A 26,963-nucleotide genomic window follows, 5' to 3' on the forward strand; every position below is an offset into this window, starting at 1 on the left:
GGGTTCTGCGGCCTTCGTGACCTGAGTGTTGGGCTGGAGAGCAAGAGCCTGGGCAAGCTGACCGCTGGAGTTCAGCCCCATCCCGAGAGCCTTGCCTCCCTGCAGAGCCCGAGGCAGTGGGTGTGTCTTGACTAGGAGGAAGAGGATTCCTGGGGGTGGCTGTGCTCTGGGGTTGGAGGAAGAGGAGGATTCCTGGGGGTGGCTGTGCTTTGGGGTTGGTGAACAGGACAAGGATGCTGCCCAGGAGTTGGGCAGGTTTCCTGAGACCCACTGGGTGCAGAGCCCCTGTCCTTACCCGGATGCAAGGGACCCAGCCACGTGGTGCCTAACTGTTGGAAAGACACAGATACAGTTTGGAACACTTGGGGTGGTTAACCGTCATGGGAACAGGAACCTTGCACAACTTGTGGCCACTGGTCAGGCCAGAAGTGGAAGCTGGGCCTTGCTTTGTGGTCCCCGCCCCTTTCGCCCCTCCCCCACGTGTTTTGTCTAATGGCAGCTCCTGTCCTGAATTTTCTGAGGTCATTCCCCTGCTTGCTTTTGTTTTTACCACCTATCGTTCTGTCCCAAGCCATGTCTCCTGTCCCTTCAGCCTATTTGTGACTGTCTTTCCTCCTTTGGATCTGGGCTGTCCTAGCAACCTGCTTCACACAGAATTCCTCACAGAGGTGACGCCCCTTCCTTGATTAGGTTACATGAGATGATAGCTTCTTGCATGGTGACTTTGTGGCTGTGGGGACACAGGGGCTCAGGTGGCCAGGGCTGAGGGTGGCTTGGACCAACAGCCAGGAGCCCAGGCTGAGGCCCCACACCCACATGCACTGCCCTGGCTGAGCCAGGAGCAGACCCCTTCTCGCCGGCCTTGAGAGGGACCTGAGAAGAAGGCGTCTGCTCTGTCCCCAGCTCTGCGCCCAGCGCAGCCACACCCTGATTCCTGAGCTGGGAGTGAGGTCTCAGCACCTGTCCTTTGGTCCTCTGTGCAGCGCTGGGGATCTAAGGCCTTGTCCTGCAGGAGCTCCTTTGGGCTAGAGGCCACGCCTTGTTCTGGGTTCTTCTATGCTGACGTGCGGCAGCTCAGCCTCCTGGCTGGTTTCCATCTCGGCAGTGCCCTTGCCACCTACCTGCAAGGGACCCAGCCTGCAGGTCAGCGCGCACACACCACCGGCTGGTGGTTCTTCCCACAGGCAGGGCCTCTGCATTCCTTGCCAACGTGGATGGGTCCTGAGGCCAGCAAGATGGTGTCTGTTTTATTTCAGATTCTCCTGTTGATGAGCCAGTGTTTATGGGCTCCCCTGGTCTCTTCCCGCGGGGAGGAGGGGCCCCTGGTCTCTTCCGGCAGGAGGAGAGCCTGTCCGTGGTTTGTGCCCATTTTCTTTATTGCTTTGCGGGAGTTCTTTGAGCTTCCTGGAAAGCGGCTCTTCTTAGTCTTGAGAGTTGCAAATGCTGCCTCTCTGTCCCTACCTCCTGGGCTTTTGAAAACCCACCAGGCACACTAAGTCCTGCCCAGGCCCTTCCTGGGCACGGCTGGGCTGCCCTTCTGACTCTGTGTAGCCGTGTCCCGAATGTGGCCGCTCTTGTCTGGGAGGCTGTCCCCTCCCGGCGGCTTGTCCTAGTCCTGGTCACCCTGGAGAGCCTCACCCAGGAGTCGGCCTGGGACCCGGGTGGGACCCCTCGCTGCTGGTGTGGGGGGCCTGCATTTGGCTCTCCTGAGGTGGGGCTCCCCTGTGCAGGAATGTGGGCGTGGGTGGGTCTGGGGAGCATTTGCCCAGCAAGCTCAGCTCACGGGCTGCGTTCCTGGAGGAAGTTAAAATTAGAACAAGCCGCTCCACTTCCTGCCATTCAGTCACAGCCCTGGTGTTTGTTTGCACAAGGGTTCTTCGGGTTTCTGGCAGAACGTGGCGAGAAGTTATGATTTTCAGGATGGAGGTGAGCGGTTTCCATGGCGATCTTTGTTGTGGGCGTTGCTTTGTTTCTCGGAGTCCTTGCAGAGTGATACTGGAGTGGAACGTGCTGTTGAACAACCCTTTTCGATAGTTAGCGAGATGATTTTCATTTTATTTTTTTAGAAGGCGGCTCTTTAATGGGATGCAAGACTCCCTCTCTTTGGGAGTGTCCCTTGTAAGTTTGGTTGCTCCTTCCCCCCACCTTCTGCCTTTCTGCCGACTCTCTGGGGGCTAGCTCTTCACACATGTGTTGCGGACTTCTTGGGTGCCTGGTTTAGCAAATTAAAGTGTAGGGTGCCCTAGTGCATTTGGGTGTTTGGGCTGTACTTATGCTAAGAATTGCTGTGTACCCACGTTCAGATCCAGCTGGGAGCCCTGGGTTTTGCTGGATTCCATAGTACCTGGGCTGCAGATTGCTGTCCTGGGTCTTGGTCTTGGGTGGCCAGCCTCTCCTGCTGCTGGCTGGCTGGGCAATCCACTCTCAGATTGGCACTCCTTATGCTGGGCTCAGCCCTGCAGCATGCCACAGCTGTGGGTGGCACTGCCCCTTTGGTGCATGTGGAATGGAAGGGCAGGCACGGAGGGTCAGCAGCAGGTAAATGGCAGGGTCTGTGAGAGCCAAATCCCAGGAGCTGGAGGGTGCAGGAGAAGTGAACCATGGCTTCCCTGGAACTCCCCCAGGGAGGAAGCGCTGTGGCTTGTGTGGGTGGCAGGTGGTGTTGGGAGCCCTCCAAGTTGGGCCTTGATGGAGAGGTGGTGTTTGCACTGGTGAGAGGCAAGACCTGGCTGGAGTGGAGGGATTGGCAGGATGCTAAAAGGCGGGGTGTAAGGGTCAGGCCACACTGGGGAGACCCTCTGAGTGGGGCAGTGAGAAGCCCGGCACTCTGTGTTCATGAGCCAGGGAACATCACCCTGAAAGGGAGATGAGGGACCCTTGGTTAGGGTGAGACACAGCTGGGATGCATTTGGACAGTTGACCCGAGACAGAACTGTGGGTCCCAGGTGTCTGAGCAGCTTTCTTCTCTGTCCAGGTAACAGGTACTCTTAACGTGGCTGCTTCGCCATATGGGTGGCCCCGAGGGAGGGCTGTGTGTGCCGGGGAGAGATCCCACGGTGAGACAGGAACCAGGGGTCACAGGGCAGCTTGATCTGTCCATGATCTATTCCTGTGAGAACCACATTACTTCTGAGGGCAGCACCCCACAGCCTGCTCACCTCCCACTCGGGCCCCCAGAGGCCCCATCCCCCTCGAGACCCTAATGCCCTGGGAGCCCACTCCTTACCTCGCTGGAGACTAAGCTTCCTACTCACAAGCCCTGGAGACCCACTCCCAATGGCCTAAATCTGCCCCCAGTGTAATCAGGAGCATCTCTGTGGGGGAGAGCAAAGGGACCTCCAACCATGGAGCCGGCCGAGTGGTGGAGGGGTGGAAAGAGAGCCATGTGCCCTGGGTGCAGGGGAGGGCCAGGAGCAGGCCATACTGCACCAGAAGCTGCGGGCAGGAGTCCGTTTCCAGTCCCCCCACCCGAGCTGCCAAAAGGGCCAGCCCTGCCCACACCTTGACTGTATCCCCGTGGGACCAGCTTCAGATCTCTGGCCTCCAGAGCTGTAGGGAGTAAACTTGCCTTCTTAGCCGTGGTTTGTGGCGACATGTTATAGCAGACATAGGAAAGTAACAGAGGCCTGGGGCCCGGGGGTCTGCAGCATGGGGTGCAGAGCCACTGGCACTCATCCCTAGGGTGGGCTTCTCACTGCCACGTGGGCTGGCGCCATGGCACCCTGAGCCCTGGGCTCTGCTGGGCCTCAGCCTGGAAGTGATTGGCAGTGGTTTTAGGTTTCTGATGTTACAATGTCCACTGGGACGTGAATACCCTGTGCTTTTGCTTTTTCCCCAGATTTAGCTGAGTATAAATGTATCTATTAATGGAACCAAATATTTGCTTGGCTTTCTAAATTGGGGCTTTCTAACAATGCACAATAGCCCACTGGCTTTGACCAGGACTGACCGAGAGTGGCCATTCTGTCACTCAGGCTTGGCCCGAAACCCAGTGCTCTAGTGCCAGCTCTGCCTTTGTCATCTGTTCTGGTTTGTGACCCCTGAAGGCAGAGCCTGCAGTGAGGACTTGGGTGCAAATGTTTTGGGAAACTGGTTCCAGCAAGCAGGAGTGAGTACCGAGAGGGTGACAGGAAGGGGGAACCTCAGTGAAGGGTGGCTGTTGAACGGAGGGCCACCGTGGGGTGCGCCGTGTGGGACCCGCTGCTGGAACCAGCAGACTGTGCCTCCTGGAAGTCGGAAGGCAGCGCGGAGCCCGGGCAGCGGCTGCCCCTGTCTGTGGTTGGAGATGATCTCGACAGGGTCCCTCCATCACGGGGTGGCCTTGCTTGGTGATGGTCCCCTGTGGGTTAGGGGAGAGGCCAGTGTTTCCCCAGCCTCCGACCAGTGCTGGGGTCTGCCCTCGCGGCCCAGAGAATCAGGGTGAGTGAGGCCGTGGAGAAGGAGGGAGAAGGCCAGGCGGGCAGAGAGGGCGGGGTTCCTGGCCCCTGCAGCACCCTCCCTTTGACTGGCGTCCAGGTCCCAGGCGGGCCTTCGCCCCGGGGGTGGGGGCTGCTGTTCTGTCTGAGCAGCTTCGTTTTCTGTCTTGTCTTTTGGTGACTTCCAGCTCGTGGCCTGTGGGACGCTGAGAGGATGTGAGTTTGCGCAGCGATGGGTGGACACTCGCCCTCACACCCTGGGAGCCCACTGCGAGGGCCGAGCCGGGTTGTGCTAACCTTTCATGCCTAACTTATGGCCGCTGTGGCAGAGGTTGGAGTGAAGAGCCACCTAGAGCGGTCAACCACCAGGTTCCCGAGCTCTGCTGGGTGAGGGACAGAGAGCACCCCCCCCTGCAGGGCTCCTGGTCGCTGCCTGGACCACGTGCTGCCCAGGTCCTGCTCTGTGCTCATTCCCCATGACTAAAGTCAGAGGCACACACTGGTCAGGACTCAGCGACACTCTGTAAGTCCACTCAGGCAGGACCTTTAACTTCTCGCGGCTTCTCTGCTGGGCAGTCCCATGGTCTGCCGGAAGGAGGAGAGGGAGGGAGTCCCCGGAACCCAGCCTGGAGTTGGGCCCTACAGCCCGCTGTCTGGCTCCTTGGCTGTGTGTTGGCCACTGCTGTCTATCAAGGTCACAGGTGCTGGGGTGGCAGCACTGTGGGTCATGGTCCTGGCTTTTCACTTGATCCCAGGCCAGTCACTGAAGCCCTGGCTGAACTTGGTTCCTCATCTGCAGGACGAGCCTGGGGACACGCGCTTCAGGCTTGATGAGAAAAGTCACCAAGTGGCCAGGTGGGAAAGCCCATGGCCAAGAGCGTTGTCCCTCCATTGGCCTCAGCGTCAGGCACAATGCCCCTGTGACAGCCGCTGCCTCAACCACACAAGGCGCCCCAGCGCCCAGCCTCTGTTTCGCTGTGTTTGGGGAGGTTTCTGCTGTGCACCTGGGCAAGATGTCTGGTGTTTATATTTCCCACAAGAAGAGGGCCAAGTCCCTTCCCTCATGGCCTCTGGGCTGGTAGAAAAGGGAAAGGAAGAAGACCCACTGGGGTGCGTTTTCACGAGGCGCCGAGAGCTGTTTGACAGTGGAGGAACCCGAGGCCCTGAAGTGAGGTCGTCGTGAAGGTCATTGTGAAGGTCGTCACCAGTCAGAACCGCGCTTCAGGTTCTTGGCAGTCTGGAGCCCTCGGCTCGCCAGCCACTGTCCCAGCAGGTGCTCAGCTTGTGTGCAGGCGTCCTGGGTGGGAGAAGCCTGTGTGGGCAGCGTCAGAGCGCGGGCCCCTCCTTGCCCCCCAGTTGCTGGCCATCAGCTGTCAGGTGGTCATCGTGAACACACCCTCGGCCCGCTGGCTGGGCTGGAGCCCTGGGCTGGTCAACTGCAGGGCGGTGACTCGTGAAGGCTCGTCGCCTAGAGCAACGTCTAGAAAAGGGGTCACGGGCCGCATCCAGGTGTCTGGGGTGCGGGTCTCTCCCAAGTGGGGTTTGGTGGCAGTGTCCGGGAGCCAGAGGAAGGAGGAGGTGGCCTTCCAGCTATAGGGGGCGGGCCCAGTGGGCACCATGAGGGCTGGACAGGGGTGCAGACACACGGCCAAACTGCCAGGAGAGAAGGGCCTTTAGAGAAGGTGGCTGTGAAGGTGGCTTTAGAGAAGGTGACCCTGGGCAGTTCCAGGTAGGACTTGCTCATCGTGGAGCAAGTGAGTGGACATGGATGGCGTGGTGGCTGCTTGGTGGCGGTTCCTCCACACCTGACCTGGTTCTGTGCTAGATACTCATGTCGGTTTAATGCGGGGCAGAGGAAGGCGCATCTGTCCCTGCCAGGCTTTCTGTAGGATTTGAAGTCACACGTGGTAAGGAAGGCCCGGTGCTGTTTCTGCATAAGGTTTGATCAGCTGTGCCGCTGGGGATTCCATTCACCTGCCTTTTCCTTGGTTTGCTGTGCAGAGGATGGCACCCAGGCCCTGCATGTGCCAGGCAAGGGTTCCGGCTCCCGGCCCCAGCTTCCTCCACATTCCCTGAGCCGCGTCGTCCGTCACTTGCATAAGTCCTCTGTCACGTCTGTTGACAGTTTTAACAGTGTTGGTGCTGGTGGCGGTTAATGTAGATGCTGTTCTGTGGCATGATCTCCCATGAACAATGAAGAACCTGGGTCTTGGGTGTCGCTTGCGTGAGGAACAGTCGCACTAAACTGTGCTTGGAGGTACCTGTCCCTGTGCTGCAGAAGAGACCGGAGCTCCTGCTCTCTTGAGGATGAACCAGCCCTTGATGGGCACCGAGGCTGCTGTGAGGCCCGTTCCTGCCCCGTGCCCCCCCCCCCACTTTTGCTCTTCCTCTCCGCTGTCCTCCCTGTGGCCATCCTGCTCTCAGTTCCTCACTCCTGACCCTCAGCTGTGTGACCTCTGACTGGAGGCTGTACCCACCTGGCCCTCTGCCTGTCACCTAAGTAGAGCTTGACATCGGGGCCTGTAGATTTCTCTGTAAAAGGCCAGAGAGCAAATATTTCAGCTTTGGGGGTCACTGGGTCTCTGAAACTGCCGTGTCCATGGTACCAAAATGCCCTAGGTGGAGAGCAGGCACGGCTGACCCCTGGAACTGCGTTACGGGCACTGACTGCGGCTGGAGCTTGATGTGATTCTCATGTCTTGAAATATCCTTTTGATCCCTGCCCACCCCACCCCCGACTACTTAACGTACACAAACCTTCTTTGTTCTGGGCACACAGAAGGCGGCCAGGTTGGGTCTGACCCGGGAGCCAGTTTGTCTCTGGTGTAGGATGAAAACTATTTTGTTCTGCCTTGTGCTGGGCGCTGCTCCTTTGGCACCTGGGTATGGGAGGGGCAGGGATGAGGGAGATCCTCTTCCTGCCTGGAGAGACTCCAGTCCAGGTATCAGCAGATGCAGTGACTTCTCTGATGGACCCAGACCCCTAGGTGGTGGCTTCAGAATCCAAGGAATAGGATTTTGGGTTCTCCGGTTTCCCCAAAGCCACTTCCCTAAAGCCACTGTCATCTTGCTCCTCTCTCCCCCTCCCCTCCTACATCTCTGTGCAGGGCGTGGCTAGTGGTTAGACTGCAGAGCTGAACCTGAGGTCACTGGGGACAAATATGAAGATTTGGGTGTCACGGAGGCTGGGAAACCATGCAGGACTTGGCCTGCACCATGGACTGGCCCCATGTGGTGGGTGGCTACCAGCCGCCTGCTGGTTGAGGTGACCTAGGGTTCCCAGAGCAGCCTCTGGTGTGGGTGGGGCCTTGAGAATTCCTCTCCCCTTTTGCAGACAGAGAGCATAAGGCTCCATGCCCTAGGGAGGTCCTAGCCAAGAGCACAGCAGCTGGGGCTTGAGTGGCAGGAGTGTCCTGCACAGGGCGCTGCAGCCCTCAGGGCATGGCCAAGGCGTGAGCAGGACTGGCTCCGGAGCTGCGAGGGGCATCAGGCCCCCTCTGCCTGGCGATCGCTGGTGTTCCCCGGCTTTGTGGAAGCTCACCCACCCTCTGTCTGAACGCTGACAAGGCCTCAGCCTGCGAGGAGGCCTGCCTCCCACTTTCAAGTCACTGCTGCACGTTGGCTGGGTTGGGGTCCTGACCTGCTCTTAGCTTCTTCATTCCTTAAAGATTCTATCTATGAATAAGGTCACATTTTGAGGTACAGGGGGTTTGGACACCAGCATGGGAAGTGGAGGGACCATCCAGGCCTCATTGACTGTCCTGGACCCAGGATTTGGGACAGTCGCCATCTCTGCGAGAATGCAGGGTGAGGACCTGAGCCTCCTGTCATTCATCCCTCCGATCTCCAGGCCCCCTGGGCTGCATACACGGTGGTTTTGCATCTGCCAGGACCATAAGCTGTTGCAGATGAGCGAGTAGTAGGAGATTGACAGAGGTTGACAGAGGCTGCTCTCGCTGGCCGTAGGAGAAGACGCTGGTGTTTTCAGACTCCTGAGATGGCACCAGAGTGCCCTTCCTGGCAGTGGAGTGATGGATCCCCCAATTCTAGCCCATGGTAACGTGGTCGTTTCTTGGAACAAACAAGCAAACAGAAATTGGCCTGCGCTAGGCTTGGTGCTGATTCCATCCACCCTCGTCAAACCGTGTGGTTTTCTGTCTTTTGAGGCCACAGGGACATGGGGGCCCACTCCTGGGTGGTGGCTGTATCATGCTCCAGGAAAAGCAGCCCTTGTCCAGAGGCCTGTGCTTCAGGTGGAGCAGGAGTAGGTGAGGGGTTGGGCAGGGGAAGCCAGTCCAGTGAGCCAGTGGCCCACCCTGGACCTCCACAGCTCGCAGCCCCTCCTCCCCTTCCCAGCCCCATGGTTCTGGTGTGCACCTGAGCCCAGCGGCAGGCCTGGCTCAACAGCATGGGCCCGGCTGCTGCTTAATTGGTGGGACAGAGTTCCTCTTTGGGGCTTCAATCACGTGCCTCCCACAGAAAAATGGATTCCAGGTGTGCACAGGTGTGGAAGGTGCAGAGGGATCACCCAGGTGTGCACAGGTGTGGAAGGTGCAGAGGGATCACCCATGGGTACACAGTAAAGGGTCCACTAGGGACCTTTATCTAGATGACCTTTATCTAGTTACGCTGGCCTGGTCAGGGAGCTTCTTGGGACCCATGGGAAGGACATACAGCTCAGCCTCAGGACCACAAGGGCTTAAATAAAGGCTCGATGCCTAGAGGGAGTTCATACCCACCAGAATACCCGCCAGTGCGAACCACTGAGAAGTGCCAGGGGGCCTGCTAGGCCCTGATCTGGAAACGCTGAGCCACCAGTGCTCGGAGCAGCGGTGCAGAGGGGGTGACCGCAGCTTGAAGGTGAGCGCTTCTCCCTGCACGGGAAGGAGCCTGGCGACTCTTTGGAGCAGATGCTGGGTGGCATTTGGAGCTGTCCGGCCAGCCATTATTTTGCACTAAGATGGGAGCTGGGTGGCAGCAGGCGGGGGGTGAGCCCAGCACAGACATGGGGGCCCAGGCAGAGGGCCGTGTGGGGTTGTTCTGCTGGATTTCTTTCTGGGGACCTCCGGGCTCTTCAGCCCCGTGAACCATGGACTCTTGCCCTGTGGAGTGGAGAGAGTCTGTGCGGTGGGCTCCGGCAGGGGGTAGGGGGCAGGCTCCGGGGATGGACCTGGAGTCACGCAGGCTCTCTGTCCTGGGCCCTGCCATGCACAGCCTGGGACGGCCACTCTGTATGCTTGTGTTGAGCTGCCCTGGGTGGAGGAAGGAGGCTGGTGCCGCCCCGGCAGGTGGTTTCTTGAGGTCCCTGTCATGGGTGATACTCAGTCTCTATGGGGTAGTCCATCCCTCTTCGTGGACACGCTGTCCCTGATTCCCTTGCTGGTGTAGTAGTGACGGTGGCACTTCAGGCACTGCCCTTATACTGGCTTCCTGTCCCTCATGTAGGACCCACAGACAGGTGGGTGCAGATGAAGAGTCCCTACGTGGCACCTTGTCAGAATGTTCCTAGGCCCGAGGGGTTGATGGATCTTGTCTACACCTGAGTTGACTGAGTTCTGTGGGACACCTGAAGGCAGTTGCCTGGTGCCAGGAGAGTGTGAGAGTCTTACCTCCTGGGCCAAGGGTGGTAAAGGAAAGGGGGGCGCCAGGTCTGGTTGATAGGGGGCGGGGGGCGGGGCAGACAGAAGCGCTTGCTGGCTGTGAATATTTTCTCCTCCTCAGCCCCTTCTAGCCCTTCCTTCTTCCCCACAGTGCCCAGTGCCGGCTCTCGGCCCCCCTGCTGGGCGGACAGGCCGCTGTCTGTGGGCGCAGCCCCTCCTGCCCGCCGTTGGGTGGGAACCTGCATTGTGCTGGGGATGTGTCTTTCACAGGGTGGCCTTTTGGGCGTGTTCATCTACTCGAGGGTCTCATTTCCTGCTCCTTGTGATTCCACATGCTGTCATGTTTAGAAGGCCCATGGTCACCTAGATAAAGGTCCCTAGTGGATCCTTTTCTGTGTCCTGATGGGTGACTCCCTCAGCACTTGGCACACCTGTGCCCACCTGGAATGGACTTTCCCGTGGGAGGCACGTAAGTTGAAGCCCTAAAGGGGTCTGTGTCCTGCAAACTGAGCAGCCGCCCTGGCCCCTGGGAGGGATCCTGCCTTCCCAAGGCCTGTGATGCTCTCTCAGTTGCACAGTGGACGTCCGCATGGTGCGGGAGTGGCCCAGAGATGGGAAGTGTCTGGAATGGACCTTCCCCTCTCTTTCCCAAAAGGTGAGGTCCCAGCTTCTTCTAAAGGCCCATCTGGAAAGTCGGCCTGTGTGCAGGTGGCCCTGGGTGGCTCGTGGGCCTCCTTCAACTCCACTGTGTCTTGCCACTAGGGGTCAAGTGCGCTCTGGCTCCACCTGGCCCGTCCAAGGAGTCTACAGCGTTGTCTGCAGATTGTCAGTGGCAGGTGCCAGGAGGTCAGCGGGACAGTGCGGGGGAGCAGGCAGAGGAAGCTGCCCTCACAGACCAGGCTCCCTGCTCCCTGGGGAGGGTGGGGGCTGAAGGGTCCACTGGGCTGGAAGCAGGGGGCGAAGGGGCAGGCCTGTGACGCTGCTGTCTCTGTGAAGGCCCCACAGTATGGTGACCCCACAGCGGCTCTGGCCTGGGTGCTTCTTGGGAGTTGTCCTGAGCGGGGCATGGGGTGGGGCAGGCCTTGTGGCCACTGCCTTGGTCACTGGATGCAGGATGACTGAGAAGGGGCCTCTGTGACCTTGTTTGCAGCCCCTGTCCCAGGAGGCTGGTGGCCAAGTTCCTGCTGCTGGCAACACTCCAGCATTTGGGCCCAAGAGGGCATGTGGGGTGTCACGTCACAGGTCTGCCTGGTCCTCGCCCTCACCTGTGGATGGCTTTGGAACATGATCACAGGGGCTCCCCTCTCTTGTCCCTTCTGGTACTCTTCCTCTGCCATCGGTAGCCACTGTCCCCTGTGAGGTGGTGATGCTGTTGTGACCAGGTGAGTTGGCGCCCGGCCTGCCTCCTGGCAGCATCTGTGTTGTCCCCGAGGTGAGCACATCTGTAGGGTGACAGGCCCCTTTTGTGTGTAGAGCCCAAGGGAGAAGTGGCTTCCAGAAGCTTCTGTTAAAACTCCTGCCTCTGCAGCCACCCAGGTCACTCCCTCTTGGCTCTCTCCACATCCTTGGCAGCCCGCAATGTCCCCAGCATGGGAAGGGCAGTTGTCGTCCGTGCAGCGGCACCAAAGCTGGCACCTGCGCATCCCCAGAATGGCCCTTTGTTCCTGTTTACGGCCCGTGGATTCCTGCTCTCCGCTGCCGAGAACCAGCTTGTTGTCTCGAGGGACAGGTTGGCCGTCCTTCTGTGTTTGCACAAAAGGGTTGTTATTCTCTTAATGTAAGAGGTTGTGAGTTTCCCGACAGTGGCACCCAGTGATGAGCAAGCTCCACCTGGCCCCACCGTTACAAGGTCACCTTCACTGTCCCTGTCCTGGGCGTTGGGAGGGATCACTCAGGAGAGCATTTGTTTGTCCTTGAAATGCAGTAGCAGGACTGTCTGGAGGGAGCGCTGCGGGCTTGAGGGGAGGGCCGGGTTGCGGGTCAGCTGTTTTCCTAGCTGTTCTTGGCCTTTGCTCTTGGCTGGCTGCAGGAGCGCCTGGTGACGGGGCCACCTTTCTGTGTTCAAAAGCGACAGGGAGGCCGCTCAGCAGGTGGAGGAGGTTGGGCTGCCTCAGAGGCGCTGAGCAGCTCCGAGGCTGGGGCTGGGGGAGCTGAGAGGCCACGCTGGGGTGCTCGGCTTCCTCGCCGGGCATGTTGGGGCTTACAGCCCAGATAGAGTGGACGGCTGGGGGCGGTCCCAGGTGGGCTGCACTGAGGGGGCTGGGGGAAGTTTTGGCTTCCATGTTGTGTTTTCCAGCGTCCACTTGTTCTCTGGTGCCGAGAAGGGGTGGGGGCGGCCACAGGTTCCATGAGGGGATTTCAGTGGGGAGATGAGGGAATTCAGGGCTCCGAGGCCCTGGCCGGCCCCAGGCCTTGGCCCCGCACACGCGGGCTGTTTGGGTTGTGGTGGAGCCTCTCGGGAGGACCCCCGTTCCTAGCATTCCTCTGGCCTGGCAGTACGCTGGCCTCTCCCTGGAGATAGCAGCAGGCTCTGCAGCAGGGTGCAGCTTGGCCCAGCGACCCGCCCCGAATGCTGCGGGAGAGGCTCATGGAGGGAGGCCCCTCTCTGGCTCCAGCCGTCCCCTGGGTGGCATTTCTGTGGTTGCTTTCTCTGGCATTCTGCCAGCAAGACGTCTGGGAAGAGGAAGCTGGAGGGCGGGATTGGGCCAGGGTGGCGCCACAGGCCTCCATCGTGGGCAGGGGGCTTCCTGGGGCCCTCTGGGGAGGTAGCCTTTGCTGCCCCAAGACAGCAGGGGGACTAGAGATCCGCCGTGAGGACGCGTCCCTGGGTGAAATTCAGGGGAGAATGCCGGTCATCACGGTGACTTAGAAGATCATCCACTGACTCTGACGCTTGGGGCCAGTTTTTGTGCCCCGCCCCCACATAAATTCAGTGTGTTCTTGGTGCTCATTAGAATTCACACCCTGCTGCGCCCGAGGTCACGGCGCAGGTCTCCAGGGTCTCCTCTGTGCTCCCTTCTGCGGGCGCCTCGCTGTGGTTTGTGCATCATCCCTGCAGCGAGGGCCCGGGCTTTGCCTGGTGTTGATTGCGCTGTGCCCACCATAGGTCCCTGTGCTGATCCCGCTGTGCCCACCATAGGTCCCTGCGACACCCTGAGGTGGGGCCCAGGACGGAGTGGAGTGCTGTCCCTGGGGGGAGCTCGGACCCTGAGGCAGCGAAGGGCACAGCCGGCAGGGGCACCAGCCACCGGCCAGGGGCAGCAGGTGGGCAGCCGAGATTCTGCAAGGCCTGACCTCCCTGTCGCGCTGGGACCAAGCTCCAGCTGTGGCCACCCCAGGGACGTCCCACTGCTCAGGCGCTGAACCTCGCTGCCTGCCCTGCCCACGTTAGAGGTGGGGAAAGGAACCTCAGGACCTCATGGCACCTGGGAGGGCACACAAGCTGGTGGGCAGTTTTGTGCCCCAGACTCCCATGCCGGCCAGTGGAAATAGCCACAACGTGGACCACACAGAAGTGAGAAAGCACAGGTGGAGTTGTTTTGTTTGCCTTTAATGGGATGGTGGGTTTATGTGAAAGTGAAGAACGCCGTTAAGAAGTGAGGTGGATGGTCTTAAAGGAGCCCACGGCAGCTGGGCTCATCTGTTTCCCTCGCTCGACGCCTCCTGCCTGGACCTTGTGGGGAGTCATTGACCGATTGGTTTTCTTATGGTTTGGATCTCGAGTGCCTCCTGCAGGCCCGAGTGCTGAAGGCTGGGTCCCAGCCCTGGAGCTGTTGAGGTGGTAGGGCCCGGTGGTAAGCAGTTAGGTCCCTGGAAGTGGGTACGGGGGCCCAGCCCCTTACTGTCTGCTCCCCGTGAGAGCTATGCCGCTGCAGGCAGGGATAGCCACCAGCCACCGAATAGCAGGCCTTTGCAGGACTTGCCCGCGGGCTGCTTTGGAGGTTCTTGGTTCTCAGAAGAAGCTGGTTGGACCCGCTCACCATTCTGAGCCAGTCCTCGGTGCTGGCTCAGCTGTGGATTCTTTCCCCTGTGTGCAGCGCCTCCTGCTGCTCCATCAGGGGAGGACAGGTCCTCAGGGGCCTCCAGACTGGCAGTATGCCTGGGGAGGTGTATCTGACCAGGTGCCCCATTTAGTGCCCCCAGGGAATCGAGGAGGTGGCACGCAATCGTCCTCATCTGTGCTTATGCCCGGGATTCCTGTCCCCTTTCCATGTTCCTCGCTGTCCTTCAGAGGTTGCCCCTTCCCCATCACTTTGAGCAAGTTCTTTATCCTCTCTGGGCCTCATCCGTTTATCGAGGGTCCCAGGCAGCCATGCTTGCCTTCCCTGTGAGCGTGGTGTTGACAGACTGAGGGTGTGGGTGGTCCAGGCCCTGACCGTCCATCCGGCTGCCCTTTTGGTCCCAACTGTCACCAGGGTCAGAGGAGAGATAACATGATTCATTGGCCAGAGTTGGTACCTCAGGGCCTCTCTTTCCAAGAGGCCTGGGGGAGGGCTGGTTGCAGGAAGGGGCAACACTGGGTCTTGGGGTCAGGTCCGGGGGATTTGGCTGAGCCATTGGCACGTGCCCCCAGGGTAGAGGCTGGTTCCAGAGCCCCACAGTTGGTGTGCCAGAAAGGAGTCCAGAGGCCACCAGGCCAAGCTCTGCACTGGGCAGAGGAGGAAGCCAAGACTCAAGGCCAGTGGCCCAGCTGAGGTCTCGCTGTGCCTTCTAGTACTGTCCACCAGGCCAGAGTCACTGCTGCTGTCACCCAGCATGGGGTTGTCTGGTTCTGCCCATGGTTTTATGCCCAGCCCCCTGACTATTTGTGGGCAGAGGTCACCTCGCTTTTGTTCCTTTTGGCTCCCTGTCAGAATCCTCAGGCAGCCCTGGACCTTGCTCTTAGTAAACACAGCTTGGCCCTTTCCCTTTTCCTGTGTCCTGGCCCCCGGTCCCCTCAACACTGCTCTGTGTGAGTGTGTGTGTGTGTTTGTGTGTGTGTGTGTGTGTGTGTGAGTGAGAGCCTCTCTTGGGTTTCAGCCTTTAATGAAGAATACAAAGCACTAGCAGAGGCTCCGGGTTGATGGAGGCCTTGGTGGTCAGTGGGCCAGGCTTTGGCCATTTTTATCAGTAACACAGCCACGTGGGTATCTTGAACTCGTGATCCCCAGCACAGTCCTTCAAGAGGGTCCGTGAAGCCCCTGAAGTTAAGCACCCACCTTTATAGGTGCTTCATTTCCTACACAGCTGGCCCGGGCCCTATCAGATCCTTCTAGGGTTTGTACCCTGCAAGTTAATAGCCGCTGCCTGGGAAGAGGCCCAAGACAAGCCCGTCCAACTTGAGATAAGATAAGCTGGGGCGGCCTCTGGGAGGAGCAGTGTCTTCCCCAGCTTCAGTGCTCCGGAGAGGCAGACCCCCGCTGTGTGACTCCTTCTCTGGCCTTTGTATTTGTCTGATTACAGAATGGGGACAAACTGACTTATTACCTGTGGAGACTCCTTGGACTTGGGCTTACTCTGAACAACACCTGGAAGGTGAAGGGGCTTTGCAGATCCTTAATACAAACCAGGGCAGGTCCAGGTTACTACAAGGTGGTCGGTGGACGGGTGGCTGGAGAGAGGTGCCCTCCTGAGTTATTTGGGATCCTGGGTGCTCTGGCAGATTTGAAAAGGAATTAGGTACAAACTCCCAAAGTAGGAGGGTTTTACATGATGTGATTTGGGGCTGTTGCCAGATGTGGTGACATCTAAGCTTGAGAGAGCACTTGGTACCGTCCAGTGTGTGAAGAACTCTTCTGCAGGCGAATTTTATATTTAAATTTGCACAGTGATTGGCAGTTTACAAAGCTCTCCTGGATTATCTGCTTGATCTTCTCAAGGGCGGGCGGGTGGAGCTGAGTTTTCATTAGGGGCCTTGTTTTATAGGTAAGTGTGCCTCTGAGGGGCTGAACAGCCAGGCATCCAAGGTGGCCTGCTGGCAGGGAACCGCCCAGGTGGAGTCCTCTGATGTCTGCACCAAGGTCCCCAGGCTAACCACGGGCTCGCACAGTGGAAGGCCAGGAGAGGTTCTGGCACTGGCCAGCGAGGAAGGAGTTGCCTGATAGCAGCAGAACCAACCGGGGCGTGGAAGGACTCCAGATTCCCAGCTGGCTTTGATCTCTGGGGTTCAAAAGACTCTGTGTAACTTGAGCCCGGCCTAGATATTTGCCCACAGGGCGTCTGCATGCAAGGTGCTGTAAAACAGTTTGGGCAGCTGAGTTTCTACACAGATTCTTAGATATCTCACACAAATAGGCTTCGGCTGAGTGGGCCTGGGCTCCCACTGAAGGGCCATTGCCCTGTCTTCCAACTTCCTGAAGTTGGTCAAGGACACCCTGGAGGCCAGGGACTAGTTTTTTTTTTTTTTTTAACTAAACGGCATCCTCTAGGCAGATTGTTGGGCAACATGGCAGAAAGGTCTCTAGCAGGATGAGCTGCTGCTTGTTCTTACTGAGCAGAAGTCCCTTTCTTGGGCGTCTTCTCCCCTCTTTCCCTGTGTGGTTCTTGGGGTGAAGCCTGGACTCTGGAGCTACACTGGGTGGGTCTGGGTTCAAATCTTGGTGACTGACAGCTGCAAGGCCTTGCTCTGCCTTAGTTTGCTCATCTGTAAAATCGGAATGAGAAATGTTATTGTTGGGGTGTCCACTTGGGGTCCAGGTTCTTTGTGTCCCGAACAAAGAATGGAGCTGAAGTAACAGATGCATTGAAGGGGAATTTGGAAGCCGCGCTCTGTCAGGTAGGTGAAGAGGTCTCTTTCCCACACGGACCAGGTTGAAGACCTTACCCATTTACTCCCCTTGGTTCCTTATGATCCCTGATTGGAGTCCCGTCCAGTTCTCCCCCATTGGTCACTTTAAAATGCAGAACCTGCAGTAGGGGTCATCATGGGCAAAGTCCTCAGTGGTGGGGTTGTCATGGTGATGGGACTTGGCGTAATTGGGGACGTGAGGACTCCTCTCCCTGTCTCGTCCTCCAGTGGCATTTAGCTTGTACCCTGTGATCACCATCTTGGCGTCCCTGAGCTCCTACCTGACAAAACATCTGTATGACTGCCGCCTCCACGGTAGGTTCATGAGGACCCCTGGGGCACTGAACCACAGCGACGGTGACAAGCTGCAGGCTCCAGGTGCCACCTGTCTGCACTGAGGTCCCTCTAGGGCCAGGGCCCCAGCTGTCTTTTAGGCACACCAGTCTGGTTAGTGGGTTGAGCTGGTTTGGCGTCTTGAGAAGGGCCCGTAAAGGCCCAGCCGCTGCCCCACTGGGTGCTGCTGCCGTGGGGCTCTGGGCTCCATCAGCGTCTCTGACCCATGACGGCTCCCTGGTGCTGACGTGGGTGAAGTTTGGCTGCACTCTGGCTGTGGCTTGTCCCTTTGCAGGACCAGCCAGCTCCTACCCGTACAGGTCGTTAGGTGGTGTGTTCCCGGTCACCGAGCAGGCACTAATGAACACCTTTTTAAATACAGACGTCTTTCTGACGGCCATCCCTGTGCATACGTGATGTCTTAGCCCCAGCTGCTCCTGAAGGGCACGTTCTGAAGTTAGGCAAGTCACAGCGTGTCACAGCCTGGGTGGCACTGTGCCTCTGGACCACATAGATGCCCCTTCTTTTATTCTTTCTTTTGTGATGCTGGGGACGGCGCAGGCCTTGCACGTGCTGAGCAAGCTTCTGAGCCGCCTCCCCACCCTGGAAGTGACTGTTTCTTTACAGAGTTTGTTATTTTTTAAAATTTTGTTGAGGTGAAGTTGCCATGGCAATGAGCCATTTCAAAGTGTCCCCACTCAGTGGTATCTAGAATATCCGCGGTGTTGAGTACGGCCACTCCTGTCTGTCTCACCCCCTGCGGGGGACCCCCCCCCGCAGTACTCCCTCCCCCCCCCTCCTCCTGGCAGGGCTGATCTCCTTCCCACCTTCCTGCTGCTGGGTTTGCCCGCTGCATGCTCCTTATGCCATGGCCCCCAGGTAGGGTGGCTTGACCTGTGGCATCCATACTCCCGGTGGGTTTATCAGGACGCGGCACCATCATGAGATGTGGACCATCTGCACTTCGGATGGTTTGACTTCTGCTGCTCCTGGCTCACACTGGATGTGGCAGCACCTCGAGGGACACCTGCAAGTCCCATGGCCGAGTCTGGCCTGTCATCAGTACCTCCTGGCTCTTGGCATGACATTCCCCATTCACTGTGTGGCTCACGTCAGGAGTGCATCCCTTCTCGTGGGCCCGTGCTCTGCCTCTGCCAGGTGGCCTGCCTTCTGGTGACCTGCTACCTGTGCTGCTGTCCCCTTGGCTAACCTCAGTAGCGTTTCTGGGATTGATAGTGTGTGGGTGTTCTGATCTCATCCTAAGAGCTGCCCGGTTTCCAAGTTCCATGAAAGAGCCCCAATCGGTCCCAAGTATCTCAGCCCTCCCAAGAGCCAGGGCTCATCACCCTGCATGCCACACAGAGCCCTGTGCTTGGTGTGCCCCCTGCAGACTCACTGGGTGTTAACGTGGAGAGGAGGCTTGCTGTGGAAAGCAGCCTCAGGGGGCTCCTGGCTGCTGATGGAGGGAGGAGGGAGCCGGCAACACCCTGAAGCAGGGCCTGAGGCCGACGCCCTTCCCTGGACTGAGGGTCCCTGTTGCGTTCCAGATGCTGCCCACCCTTCTCTCTCCCCTGCCATCACTTCTCCCAGGGTGTCCTGCACCTACCCCTTGTGAGTTGTCCCCTTCCCTTTGGGATCTTGAAGGACATGTTGTCTTCGCCCATGGAGTGGACACCCACAGTGGTGCCCAGGAACCCCTGCCAGCTCTTGGAGCCACCAGCCTGACTCGGACACGGCCCAGGCTGGCCTCAGTGCTGCCTCTGCCTTGCTGGGATTCGGGCTTCGGAGGTTGACACACGTCTTACCGAGTGCGGTGAGGCCGGGGGATGGCGGGGCTGGGGACAAGTGCAGTGAGGCTGGGAGACAGTGAGGCCGGGAGACGGGGGAAGTGGCTTTCCAGAGGGCGAGTCATCAAAGACTGGCCTGTGCGGGTCCCTCACGTCCAGGCGGGGGCTGCTTCTAGCTCCCCTGGTTGGAATCTTACTGTCCTGTCGCTGTCGGTTCCTGGTGTGACGGCGCCTGGGTGGCGGCGGGACCCCTGGGAGGGCCAGGACAGGCATGTCCCGGGCAGCTGTTGTCCCAGCCCTCTGGCTCCACCACTAATCCTGGGCTGGAGCCACCTGTCCTGGCCCCGGAGCGGGTGAGTCAGGATGCAGGACACCCGAGATCGGAGCCACCGAGCACGCAGCACCCGTGCCGGCCGCCAGCCTCCTGTCCGTGGTGCCCTACATAGAGGCGCAGCCGTGCAGAGGGGAGCAGGCTGCTGTCCCTGTCCTTTGTCGGCCTAGCCGCTTGTCACTTTCCCTTTGCGGGGGGGGGGGGGGCAGTGGCTGTGTCCAGAAAGTCTCAGAGGGCTGCTTGCTGCAGGGAGCCATTCTGGGGTGGTGTGGCCAGGAACAGGCCCCCAGGAGAATGCCTGCCAGGTCACAGGCCGGGCACAAGCCGGTGCTTGGGCTTCTGCACATCCCTGGGCAGGCAGAAGAGAGGAGCTTCCCGAGGGAGGTGGGAGGACACGCCCTGGTGCTGGGAGCACACACCTGCAAGAGGTGCCCTCAAAAGCCATCTGCAGAGAAGGGGAGAGGACACCTGCAGGAGCGGGAGGCTGTGAGGCCCCGGGAGGCTCACCCGGGACAGCACCCTCAGGGTGGGCGCTCTGTGGCCCTCCTCTCAGCCTCAGTGAGTCCTGAGCTGGGCTCTCTTCCAGGGCAGGTGGGGAGGGAGGACAGCCGCTGGCCACTGCAGGATGTTTACACCCTGGAAGGAAGGCGGCTCCCTGCCCAGCCGGCCTGGCCCCCTGGCGCTGCACAGGCTGTCGGCTGCAGGCACTGGACTCTGCCAAGAGGCCTGAGAGAATGTTCCAGAAAGAACCAGAAGTGTGGTGTGAACCAAGAGGAGCTACAGCTGGGGCTGGAGAAGAGCGCTTTCCTCCCAGGTTCCTTTCTTACCTGCAAAAAGAATAATGTTCCTTAGGAGCTCAAGTGGGAGACCACAGGGCTTCTCCAGGCTGCCCTCGGCTGGCTCCGGTCACAGGGGCCCTTTCCCCTCTGTGAGAACCGTGAGGAGAATCAGCCTGAGGTAGCACCTAGCACAGACCCCCAAGCCCTTCTCCCTGTGGGAAACCCAGATGGTGTCCATCTGTCCATCTCTGCTGCGTAGAGACGTGTCACAGAGGCCCCGCTGAAAGACCTGTGATTCACACCGGGTTTGCTAGCGATGCTGGATCCTGAGATGAGGACATGGGCCTGTGGCCTGACTGACCACAGCTCCGGGCCCCACAGACCTGAGCCCGAGGGCAGGTGGAAGGATTTGACAGGTTTCTCCACAGCTGAGAGCTTTGTCTGTGCGCCTGCCTTGGGTGAGCACTCCTCATCTCAGGAGGTAGCTTTGGGGGACACGGTCCAGCGCCCCCCCCCCACGCCCCGGTGTTCTGGTCTCTCTGCTCAGCCTGTGCCTTCAGCGTGTCTGTAGGCTATAGCGGCCCTGGCCTTGCTTTCCTCTGTTCCTGGTGAATGCTGGATACCACGGGTTGAAACTCGGGGCCCCACCTCTGGCAGCCTGAGCTTCAGGACTGAGCCTGCCCTGGGCAGAAGTGAGGCCGTGGAGGCCAGCAGCCTGCATTCCCGTGTGGCCTACAGCCCTCTGTGCCAGCCACTCATGTGGAGTGGTGGCCACCATGTGGCAGGCCTGGAGGTAGGAGCTGGGAGGGCCAACTCAGTCCTTGCCGACCCAGAACTTGTGATGTGGCCAGAGAGACAGGCCAGTAAATCAGCAGTTACGTTGGCGTGATTAGACCCTGTTACAAGGGGAGCATGGGACATCAGAGCTGTGACCTCAGCGGAGCAGCTGGTGGGTTTCAAACGTCCGGGAACCTGAAACTTCCTTCTGCAGCGTGGGTGTCACAGGCACTGGCCGCTGCTCAGAGCACCCTGTGGACAGCTGACTGAGCAGAGGCAGGAGGGGCCCGGACCTGAGTAGACAGGTCCCCGGGGTCCCCCTGCATTCAGCACAGGTCAGGGGTTGATGGCCACAGAGGGACCCCGAGTCTTCCCAGACAGCCTGAGTGTGCTGACGAGGCTCTGTGTGCGCTGGTGACAGCGGAGATGGTTGGGAACTTGTTCCCTGAGTTTCTTCAGCAGGGCCAGAGGAGGCACCTGGGCCACCACGGTCTCCCTCCTTGTTCTCTTGTTCCCACGTGTCGGCCTGAGGAAGGCACGAGCTGAGCGTCCCAGGGTCCCCAGGCTGAGCAGGGCCCTTTCCTGCTGTGTTGTGGGGGGGGGGCTCTTCCTCTGCCTGCGCCCAGGGAGCCCCCAGACCCCTCCTGAGCCCAGGCACACTCCAGATCCCTGCTGACTGCACCTGCTGGCCACATGGTGTGTCCCTGACTCTTTGCACCTCCTGTTCCTGCCCTGCTTCCCTGGGCACCTCTGTACGCCCATCTGACAACTTTGTGCCTTGCCATCTGCCCAGCCTAGGCCCCACTACGATCTGAGGACGAGGAGGACATGAGGGCATTTTAACCTCACCGAGGGTCAGGGGAGCGGCTGGGCCTGTGCCGGGCCGTGGGGCTGGGGCAGAAGCACGTGGCAGGCCTCCGTCTGGCTTATCTCAGGCTGCAGGGGTCGGCCTGCTGGGGACGGATCTGCTCACGAGAGGTGTCCAGGCAGCTCTCCCCTCCTTTGGCCTCTGTCCAGAATGCCACCTCTTGATTCAGTAAAGGTGAGATTCGGTTCATGCCAGCCCCGCGGTTAGACCCTGACCGCTGTCGACAGGGCGTGCCTGCCGCTGTGGGCAGAGGTGGGGTCTCTGCCCACTGTCCCGTGGCTCTGCCTCGGCCTGCTCCTCCTCCGCTGTGCAGGTTGCAGTGCAGGGACGGGCGGGGCAGCGTGTTCGCTGCTAGTGAGGGTCTCGGTTGGCACGTGTGCCGCTGTGCTGGCCGCCCACCCGAACAGCCCCGGTCATCCTGGAAGAAGAGCTTCCCGCTGTGCCGTGGTGCCCGCGGGGCTCCGTGGTCTTGGTCTGCCCTGTGCCTGCCTGTGGGTGTCTCGTGGTGTGAGTGTCCCGGGTGCCGTTGTCCTGGAGTCCCTAGTTGTCAGCTACCATTGGGACACGGCTCTGCGTGGCTCTTGAGGCGGCTTAGCAAGCGTTAACTCAGCGCCCTCTGGGCCTGAAGTGTGATCAGCTGCCAGGACTCATCCCTCAGGAATGTGGGGGAGCGGGACTGGGCGACGGCCGTGGTTTGGGGTCTGAGGAGAGTGTGTCTAGAAAGCATGGGGGGGAGGGTGAAGTTCGTCCTGTGTCTGAGTCTGACTTTGTGCACATCTTGGAGTCTCAGTCCTGTTAGAGGTGACAAGGAGGGACAGGGAGAGGCATGCTGGGAGCAGGGGCCACCCAGTCAGGAGGGGGACTGTGTTCAAATTCAGTGTTTGGCGGTGCGAGGTGGCCTCCCCTGCGGCCACTTAGCGGTGAGAGCTGAGAGGTCCCTGGGTGATGTTGGGCTGGGGGCCCATGAGCAGAGCAGGGGGGCCGCACATTGCCAGGCCAGCACCCCGTCCGATGTACAGCCCCTTGCTGACCAAACCCTGGGCACCTCGCAGCCGCCCTGCAGATTGGGTGGCTCAACTAGCAGGGCTGCTCTGTCTCACCGCCCGAGGCCGGAAGTTCCCATCCGTGTTGACAGAGCTGGCCTCTGGAGGCTGGAGGCAGGAGCCTCTGGTGCAGGCACCCCGTGGCAGGCATTCAGCCACCTTTTCTCTGTGGCTTCACACCATCCTCTGTGCATGTTATGCCCACATTTTTCTCCTTCTAAGTGAGAATGGTGGTGGCGCTGGATTAGTGGGCCCTAGTGATCTCACCTTCACATGGTCATCAAGAGAGACCTTATTTCCAAGTGAGGTTGTGTTTACAGCCTTGGGAATCAGTGTCTTCCAGGGGACACAGCTCCTGCAGAGGACACTGGGACAGTGGAACACTCTGGCTGGTCTTCCTGCCTAGTGGCAGTTAGGCTGGCCACAGTGCTGTCACAGCATTGCCGCCGTGTTGTCCTTACCCTGAGCCCCTGGTTGGGGTTGAGGTGCAGTGGCTGTCCCGAAACCTTCCCGGCACCCAGCCCGCCATGCTGGAGCTACAAAAAGAGGTGGCACTTGGGATTCGTGACCGAGAAACACGCTCAAACACGCTCACCTGTTGAAACCCAAAGAATGCACTGAGGCACGGACAGGGTGCAGCAGAAAGCGAGCTCTACTGACCATCTCCAAGATCGGTGCTGGGTGGCCGGGACACCTGGGCATTTTATCCCCTAGTGCGCGAGGTCCCTCCCCTGGGTCCTCTTTGCTGAGTACTGTGGGGTGCACAGTCCTCCTGTCCCTCACCCAGGTTTTACTGTCTCCTGTGGGGTTATTTAAAGAACTACACCTCTAGCTGTCCCCCCTCTCTTTGTTCTCTTGTGGTGGAGAGGCCTTTGAGGGCTGAGTGGTGGTGGCAGGTGCTCAGCTGCTGGTCATGGCCAGGTGGCCCTTTCCTCTCCCCTCCTGCCTGTCAAGGGGCTGTGAATTTCCACTCGAGTGTTAACTGCCTGTAGCTGTCCATCCTGCTCTCCCCTCCAGCTGCCCCCTTATCCCACGTTGACATTTAAGGCTACATTCTGTATTCTGGAAATGTACCACTGGGCTTTCTCACAGTGGCCCTAGAGAAATTCGACGGCCCCGTTTCTGAGGCCCCTGGGAGCCCAGCCTGGATGATTCCTTTGCGTTGCAGACCTTGCAGGTGCCACGGGAGAGCAGGAGGGCCGCACAAAGCACAGTTGTCACCACCTGCACAGACCTGGAACACCTGTGGAGGGAAAGCACGGGGCCCAGGCGTGAGCCAGTCCTGCTCACTGGCACAGTGCCGTGTCTGTGGACAGCTCGCTGGTCTGTCCCTCCATCTGGTAGATGGGAACCATGAGGCACATAGGCCAGGCTTCCCCGGGTGGCAATGGCTGAGAGCTGCCAACCTTGGCCTTGCTGCAGAGAGCGTGGGCCAGTGCTCGCTGCTGCCCTGGGGGTCTCCTCAGGGCTAGTGGGAATGCAAGGATGGTTTGAGCCCAGTCTCAGCCCAAAGAACTTACTGTGAGCCTGTGTAAGCCACCAGGCCATTCTGGCAGGCGAGAGGTGGGTGACAGAGCAGCTGATGGCAGCTTCTTGGGGTGTTCTGGTGGGACCCAAGGGGAGGGTTGGGGGTGGAGGCTGAAACACAAATGTGTGCCTCAGCGGAGGCCAGTGGTTTGAAGGATGGAGTGAAGCTCTGGCTACACCAGAACTCAGGTAGCCTGTCTGTAGCGCATTGCCCATCAAGGTAGCTCTCCAGAATGGTGCCACCACATAGAGACACACCCCAGGGTGCTGTGCTCTGGAATCCTGTGTCCGAGTGACGCCGAGCTGCAGGATGGGTGCAGAGGGTGCAGGATGGGGACACACGGTTGCCTGGGATGAAGCTCCTAATCTGGGTAGTTCACATGTGGCCATTCCCCACCATCAGAGCAGGGGGTGGGCGGGGCTGGCCAGAGGGGCTATGACTGCTTTGCTGTGGCACACGGGACAGCTGCCACAGCAAAGAAGTGTTGTGGCCCCAGGTTTCCCTCCGGTTGCTGGCATATCAGTCCTGGCTGCAGTAGTGCCAGGGCCGGGGGCCTGGACCTGAGGGCAGGAGGAAGAGGAAGGAATGTCCTCTGGGCCCAGAGCAGCATGCCATAGCAGACATGGCCGCTGGATAGAGGCCCGTTTCAAAGAACAGGAAATTAAATTTTCAAGTTGGAAATGTTATGTGATATTTTTAATTGATAACTGACCAGCCTATGGGAAAGAAACCAAAGGTGCGATCTATGGTCCTTGGAGGGAGAAGCCACAGGTCCAGGAAGGTGAAGGGAGTCAGAGATGGTGAAGGGCGGCCATGCAGGGACCCACGGAAGGGCAGGCCAAGGGCCAAGAGGCAGAGGGCAGAGGCCGTCCATGTGGGTGCTGATGCTCCACAGGAGTTTCTTTAAGGCAGGATTTAGGTGCTGCATTGAAGATGCCTAGATGTAGAAGTCATCGACTTCTCTTTTGCAGCAGTGATCCCCTAAAAATAAAATATGAAAAAGATGGCACCCAGTGGGAACAGCAGCAAAACCCACGTCTAGTTCAAATGCTCTGGAGATGTTTTCTTTTATTTTTGCCCTGAGCCTCCCAGCCAGGAGCTGGGGGAGCCAAGCACTGAGTCCATCAGTCACACATGCTCTTAGCCTTGACATCAGGGCCCACCACTTAAGCTTATAAATAAAGTTTTATTGGAACATGGCCGCAGACATTTGCCTCTTTTTGGACCACAACGGCAGAACTGAGTCTTTGCAATAGAGGTGGTTTGACCCCCACTGTTTAACTTACTCCATGTCCCTTCACAGAAAATAAAATAAAATGGAGACCACCATATTTCTTGAAGAAAAGATGAAATAGCATAAAGATGTTAGTTTTTACCAGTGGAATTAAAATTTAAAAAATCCACTTGCCAAATGCTTCCTGGAAGGTCGTGGTCATTCACCCTTGAGTGACCACGGGTTACTCTTTTGTGGTGGTGGGGAAACATTTAATGACATTATCCTAAAATTCATTTGGAAGAAAAAAACAGGCAAAAACAACTGACAGGGCTTTGCAGAAGAATGGCCCACGGGAACTAGTTCTTCCACATTGGGTGGCTGTCGTGGTCCCACAGGAGTGGATGCTGCTGTGAACGTCAGCAGACAGTGACCCAGGGCAGCCCAGCATAGCCCTGTGTCTCTATGTACCAGAGTGCATGGAGGTGACATCGCTTTGTCCCTCCCAGATCTGCTCTCTCTCTGGTGGCCTGTGACCACGCGTGGTGGAATCATAATGCCCAGAGAAATAGGCGTGAGCAGAAGGACAGACGTACTCGTCCCAGGCCACAGAGCTGGACTGGGAGGCAGTTTCCATCCGTGCACTCAGAGGGTGTTTGAAAGCGTTCAGGATCACTGCTCCAGCCGACCTCTGTGACCTCTGTGCCTGAACAGAAATGGCCTTGTGGGGTCACAGCCTGCTGGGGACAAGGCTTGCTGTGTGGGAACATGAATGGGCGCTTATGCCATAAGAAGCACTTTCTAATTATAAAAAGGAAGAAAACTTGAGGAGAAGGAGGTTAACCCCATTTGTCACCTAGTAATGTCAGCATCCAGTGCGGAGTTGGCTGTTTCTAGCAGACGGACACTTCTTAGAATAGGTTTCATGGTAAAATTTGGATTTTTGTCCGCATGGCACTGTATGGGTTTTCCCATTCTATTAAGTATTCTAAGATGAGTGGCATCTCGATGAGAGGTGCCGTGGCCCCAGCTGGCACGTCAGTGCGCCTAGGGTGATTGGCTGCTTCCACTTGTACGTCACTGTGAACACTCTGTGTCCTCCGCTCCCTAGGGACAGTTGTCCTTGAGGGCAGTGGGGTGGGAGGAGGAACAGGAACCTGCCGTCCTTCATCCCTGAGTGGCTCCTGGTGAGGTGTGGCCTGCTGGTGCTCACTGCTGTGGAGATCTTGGCTAGGATCCTGGTTAGGGCCCCTTCAGGACTGAAGTTCTGTCCTTCGTCGCAGGATCTGGTCCGTTGCTTACTGTGCTGGAGGCACAGTAAGTGAGTCTGGTCAGCCCACCAACCAAGGAATGAGGCCGTGGGACCCTTGTCCCTACACTGTCCCCTCTACCAGGCAGTGCCCCACAGACTGCATGCGATTAAAGTGGCGGCATGCTGGGGTGCAGGTCTGTTCCCCTTCAGCTGTTTTCCTGGGTGGGCTCTGCCCAGGAAAGACCCTTGGAGATGCACCCCCCCCCCCTTC

The 26,963-nt window shown here is 58.7% G+C and overlaps 1 protein-coding gene across 2 annotated transcripts in view; it reads left to right on the top strand.

Moving 5' to 3' along the window:
• The first annotated feature begins 1,794 nt into the window (after nt 1-1,794).
• The window catches only part of Sh3bp4 (SH3 domain binding protein 4), a 55,093-nt gene continuing 29,924 nt past the window's right edge, over nt 1,795-26,963 (top strand). The window contains exon 1 of one of the 2 annotated variants that reach the window (XM_048808776.1): nt 1,795-1,926. The gene's annotated coding sequence lies outside the window, so the exon portion shown is untranslated. Of the gene's footprint in view, nt 1,927-16,283; nt 16,770-26,963 lie in introns of those variants that run through there. The other variant, XM_015481613.2, reaches the window with a different exon arrangement.

This window comes from Marmota marmota, unplaced genomic scaffold, assembly GCF_001458135.2.
Source record: "Marmota marmota marmota unplaced genomic scaffold, marMar, whole genome shotgun sequence".
NCBI lineage: Eukaryota > Metazoa > Chordata > Mammalia > Rodentia > Sciuridae > Marmota > Marmota marmota.